The 5,725-nt window shown below is 33.7% G+C and overlaps 1 long non-coding RNA gene across 2 annotated transcripts; it reads right to left on the bottom strand.

Moving 5' to 3' along the window:
* Nucleotides 1–737: 737 nt before the first annotated feature.
* On the bottom strand, nucleotides 738–3,382 carry LOC120276719. Of its 2 annotated transcripts, XR_005541369.1 has the most exons (5): nucleotides 1,855–3,382; nucleotides 1,501–1,601; nucleotides 1,223–1,401; nucleotides 1,030–1,085; nucleotides 738–980 (listed from the first exon to the last, which is right to left on the bottom strand). It is a non-coding gene; the product is annotated as an uncharacterized LOC120276719 (long non-coding RNA). The 2 variants fall into 2 exon arrangements; XR_005541367.1 differs by having other exon boundaries at nucleotides 1,223–1,601.
* Nucleotides 3,383–5,725: the final 2,343 nt, after the last annotated feature.

The following is a 5,725-nucleotide window of genomic DNA, read 5'->3' as shown; positions in this document are numbered from 1 at the left end:
AGTATATTTATAACAACATTATACAAAATTTCATAATATATATATAATGCAAACGTTATTAGGGAACGTTCATAAATTTGAAAAAGTAAAAGAGAGAATGGATGTGGGAGGAGAAAACAGGTATTTTTGGGGTCGTTAGATACTAACAACCTCTGGGGTATGGATCTAACATCCCTAGGGGACGTCCGTAGATTGGCAATCTATGAACATCCCCAGAAAACTGACTCTCGTATATAATTACTTATTGTTATTAGTAACACCCAATCACACATATTGGGATCAGTACAGTAAACCTGTGGCAAAATCCATCTTACTGTCAATGGCACATGCTTACATAACCCTCTGAATTTTTTTTTTTAATATTTCACAGAATAATCTCAATAAGAAATTATAAACCCATGAGATTCAAACTAAAATTGGTTCCCAATGTTAATCCATCTTCCTTCTAATGATTATTATGTCTGATTTAGTACTCAGTTATAAATGCAACAGCCCTATGTGTTTCCACAACCAACCTCTTTACAATATAACTTCTAAAGTTTTTGAATACTTATAGTTATAAGAGGAGGCTCAAATCCTTCCACTAAATCAAAAACAAGAAGCATGAGGCAATAGAAACAAAGTTAGGATGGCAACACACTGCAACACAAACTATCTATAATCATATTACTCTAATCAAAGGAGCTTGTAGTAGTAATGTGACCAGCATAGCAAAATAAGAGATCCTGCAAGTGATATATGTCACAAATAATAAATAATCAAAGAGCAAAATCGACACAAAGATTCATAGCTCAATGGTATTGAGCCCACTGCGAAAAATATTGGTGTGCGATATTCAAATAGTCCTGAGTTCAAGTTCCGCTGGACACAATAGTGATAACGGGTCCTTGATTGATTGTTCAGACCTACAACCCAATTCCCTCTTCACCGGGAGAAGGCACACAGGTTGGACGTTCAATTTCTGGCATGTGGGTATGTCCCTAACAATGATTGCCACAATTGTCAAAAACATAAAATTGAGAATTCTACCTGGTCTATGTTTCCAATCTGAAGCAAGTTTTATCATAAGCCTCTGGCTTCTCCATCTTAACATAAATTGGGTCATTGTATTTGCAGAAGAAAAATTTAGAAATAGATTTAAAATTCAAATAATTAATAGCTCCCAAAACTCATCAGAGAATATTAACAGCACTTGAGTCATGAAAACTTGTCTAAACCTCACCATGATTACATGTGCAAGGATTGTAGGTAGTTTTTGTACAACTAGATTGATGTTACACACAGCAACATAGTGTATTTCAGGTCCTGCAGAAAAAAGAGTAACAAGAGACACCATTTTCTTGCAAAGATTTTGAACCACAACATGACTGCTAAAATAAGTTCCATTTGCAGAAAAATCATCTACAAAAACCAAAATCTTTGCATCATATATGCCCTTCACCTCATATAAGTCTACATAGAACAAATTAAAGACTTTGATGAAAAGATTATTAATCAAACCTTGACAGCAGAAAGAACAACACTGCAATTGGCATGCTGGAGACATGGAGTAACTTGTTCCCACTATATTTTCAGCTTCCTGGGCATTAGCTACTTTGTACCTTGATGAGGCATCCAAAATGAAACATTCAGACCTCTCAATGAATATTCAAGCTCCTAAAAATAAATATATCTCATAGTAAAGGAAGAAGAAATAAAATTCAAGGGGCCTCAAATATTTGAAGATTACTTAACATTGATATAATGAAAAACTGATAAAATTATGAAACATTAGACACCAGACATATAACCAAATAAGTTCTTCTCAAAAGGTGACTTTAATAATGAAATCAACATTTCCCATTAAATACTCACTCAGTGAACTCATTCAGAGCAGTCAAGAGCTTTGAAGATGTTTAGTCACTGGTGATCTCAAAAAAAGGTCCAGTATTATTTTCTGGGATTTCTGCAACTGCAGCAACTGCATTTGCCACAACCATTGGATTATTGTCAGATATCAAATCCCGAAGAGTCTCCGAAAAGCCTCGGTCTTTCAATAGCTCAGCAATTATCAGAAAACTTTGAAACACAAATTGCAGTAGTTTTTCAAACATAACGATCATCATTCTGTTCCAAATACATACAGCTAAAAATTTGAATTAAATACTGGTAAAACAACAGCAATAGGTGTGGCACCAATACAAGCAAATGAAAAATAATAATAATGATGATGCAGACGAAAGAAAGCAGCATGAACCAAGTTATGAGGAATTATTCAAGGAAAAGAAAACTAATGAAACTAACAGAAAAAAATTTGGATAAGAAAAATATATAAATTAGTCAGATCTCTGAAGGGGATCATGTTTCAGTGATTTTATCAACAAGGATGCATTCCATTGTCCTCACAGTTGAGCACAAATTAGAGGATTGGAACCTTGTGAATCTTATAAAAAGTGATTAAATCATAAGGATGATCAAAACTCAATAACACAACTAAAAAAACTGTAAAATATACAAATTCACCAGAAAAAATCAGAGGTCATAAATAACCATTGAACTCTAAAATATATATTAGAACTCTATTCAACCATTTGAGCTTCTGAGAATCTAAAATCTGATTCGAGGATTATGACAAGCAAAAGATTTGATTTTGAGGCAAGTACTATCCTAGAAAAAATGGGAAAATATACAATGAACAAAGGATTGCATTTGCATTTTCAACTCATTCAACAGAATCAGCTCATTAAAATTGCTAGCTTTTTAGAGGTAAATGAGGAGAAAAAAAACATTCCTAGTCTCAACATATTCACAGCAAGGATGGCAAGATGAGGCTGGTTTTTTGCATAATTGATGAGATCAAGTGTAACAAGATAATCTTGAAGAGGAGCTAAGAGAAAGTAGTTTCCAAAATATCATCACAAGAATTTCAAATAAGAACAGATAGATGAAGTAACATCCAAATTTTACCATTAGAACTTAGTAAGAACAGATAGAATCCCCAAAAGTTCTAAGTTATTCATGCAAGAAATCCACACACTGAGATTGTTGTGAATTAATTCACAAGAACTCCAAATCAATGGATTATCACTGAAATTGATTCACAGGGTATCGAAACACATGAAAACTCCACATCGATCATCATGCTATACTGATGAAGAGATCAATCAATCATCATACTATACTGATTAAGAGATCAATCAAGCAGTAAGCTATATACCCAATAGAGATCCAAATCAACACAAACAATCAATCAAAATACAGTCCATCAACAATGGATTCATTACAGTCATAACTAGACATATAGAATGATAGATCTAGAGAAACTATATAGGAAATATAGTAGATAATGGGAAAGACTTCCCTCCCCGTAGAGATCGCCGGAAAGCTCTCCAAGGCCCAAGGAATTCACTTTCTTCTTCAATACCCCTTCTCCAAGCCATATGCCTCCTTATATAGTTGGTTCAACAGCACACCCCCTCCATTCACTCAGCCAATGAGAATATATCTTTACTCCAGGTCACCGGGTGTATGATAACCCGTGAGTTTCCAGCTCTTCTTCCGAACTCTCCCACTTTTTCTTTCAACCAATGGCATCATAACAGCTTCACACGTGTCACCAATCATTTTGTTCTTTGCTGACTCGCCCGGTAGCCTCTCCTGCACGTGATCTACTGCTCTTTGATTTAATTTTGGCGCCAACTTCCTGCCCGCCAAATCACCAAACATTACAGAGATTTAGAAATTCAAATGCAGAGATCCATCATACGAACATCACCCAAATTTCAATGTTACAGAAAATATTAAAGATCAACAAGATAGAAGAAAATAATGATGAAAAAACCTCAGCCTCACCTCCCAGTCTTTAGTGAAGAAAAACCAGGCCCAGTTACTAGTAGCGAATATGAAGACTTAGGGTGTAACGAATGAGAAAGGCGAAACCAATGATCACCAGCTTAGGAGACAAGAATGAGCCAAGTGGTCTATTGGTAGCCGGATCCTTATTAGAACTCTTCATAAGTGATAAGAGTTTGGATAATAGATGAGGGTACATTTTGAGAGTGTGAGTAGTGATTGTGTGCGGGTAGTCCTAGTGCCCATGTGTCTGTGGGTCCTGTTCTCACTTGCTCCACTGAGGCTTGTGCACGTCTCTGCCTTTCTTAACGGCTTAACCGTTCATCTTGACAAATAAATAAAAAAAAAACAAAGAGGACACATGCATTCCAAAATGCGCAGATTAGATTATATGATTATCATTTGATGTAATGGGTTTTATATTTGTGTTTGTTTGACTAGATTTAGTGGTCATTGTATTTACAAATATTGTTTGTTTCAAAGGAATTTATTTGTACTTTACTTTTCCAAATCCCATAGACATGGGTTCTATGGAATTTTGTTTTACAGCTGAATCAACCGTAAAACAAAATCCATTAGCTAATTTCTCACATGTCAAACACGTGAAGGATTCACGAGATTCAAGATTGAAGTTGGGGATCTGACTGAGGTGAGAAGATAGCAGCTCTAACAATTCACAAGATCTACTTGTTTTTCTCTTTAGCCCGAAGTATCTAGCAAGTTTAGTTGGTATGTATTGCTTCTTCTTCTTCGCCTTGTTAGTAACTACTGTTTCCTCTTCTTCTCAATAATTTTGTATTTTTTATTAATTTTCTGGATTTCTTAGTTTGGATGATGGGGTGGTGTTGATCATTTTTTGGATTCATTGATTTTGGGAGGGAAATTATATAAAAGGTGGCTAGAAATGGAAATTTAATCTGTGGGATTGTGTATATAGGGTTCCTTGGCTTGGATGCTATGATGATGAACCTTTGGAGAAAGATTATGCCAAATTGGAGTGTATATGAATTTATATGAAGTTTCATATGTATTATTGTGGATTTTTATATGTATTTATATGGAATTCATTTTGCTAAATTATTGAACTTATATATGAAGAGAAAGTTAGTGTGAAAATAATTGCATGATTTCAATTATCATCTAAATCATGTTAAAATATAATTGATGAATCTAAGGTTTTATGCTAAGGTTTTGAATATCTTATTTTATTTTATTCTTCTATTTACATGGGCAAGCCCAATTTAAAATTTAAGTTGATTCATTTTTTTAAGCTAATATTAATGACTATCATTATGACTTAATTAGAATTCTTAAAACAATATCATTAGTTATTATAAACGTCTTAGTTTATTTTAAAAAATAAATATTTATAAAATATGGAAAACTATAAAGTATATTTTTTGCCTCCGTAATTTTCTCTTAATTATATATATACTTAATTATGTATTAATTAAGAAAATTTAATGGTATTTTTATTATTAATAAAATCTAATAGTCACCAAGGTGAGGTAACCTTACCATGGGTGACTATATCCTCTAAATACATCAAACCAAACACATGTATTCCAAATCCATATTTACATATCCCTCCAACCAAGCACAAATATTTATAACGCAGCACTCCCAAATACATCCAACCAAATACTGGATTTGACTTTCCTGTATTTTGAAATACAAAAATTTATAAATACATTGTAACTGAATACATTGCATTTTCAATTACATCTAATCAAACTCCTTGTAAAAGGGAATCACGTTGTGGGAATGGTGTCAAAACATGATTGGTGGAGCATTTGAGAGCCTCTTACAATGTCTCCATTATATAGAGAGACGATGAATATAATGAACAGGGGAATGTTTTGTTCTCTATCTCCACATTTTCTTTTCTCTCCCT

Source organism: Dioscorea cayenensis, chromosome 1, assembly GCF_009730915.1.
Source record: "Dioscorea cayenensis subsp. rotundata cultivar TDr96_F1 chromosome 1, TDr96_F1_v2_PseudoChromosome.rev07_lg8_w22 25.fasta, whole genome shotgun sequence".
NCBI classification, from domain to species: domain Eukaryota; kingdom Viridiplantae; phylum Streptophyta; class Magnoliopsida; order Dioscoreales; family Dioscoreaceae; genus Dioscorea; species Dioscorea cayenensis.
This window is presented reverse-complemented; position numbering and strand designations above follow the sequence as displayed.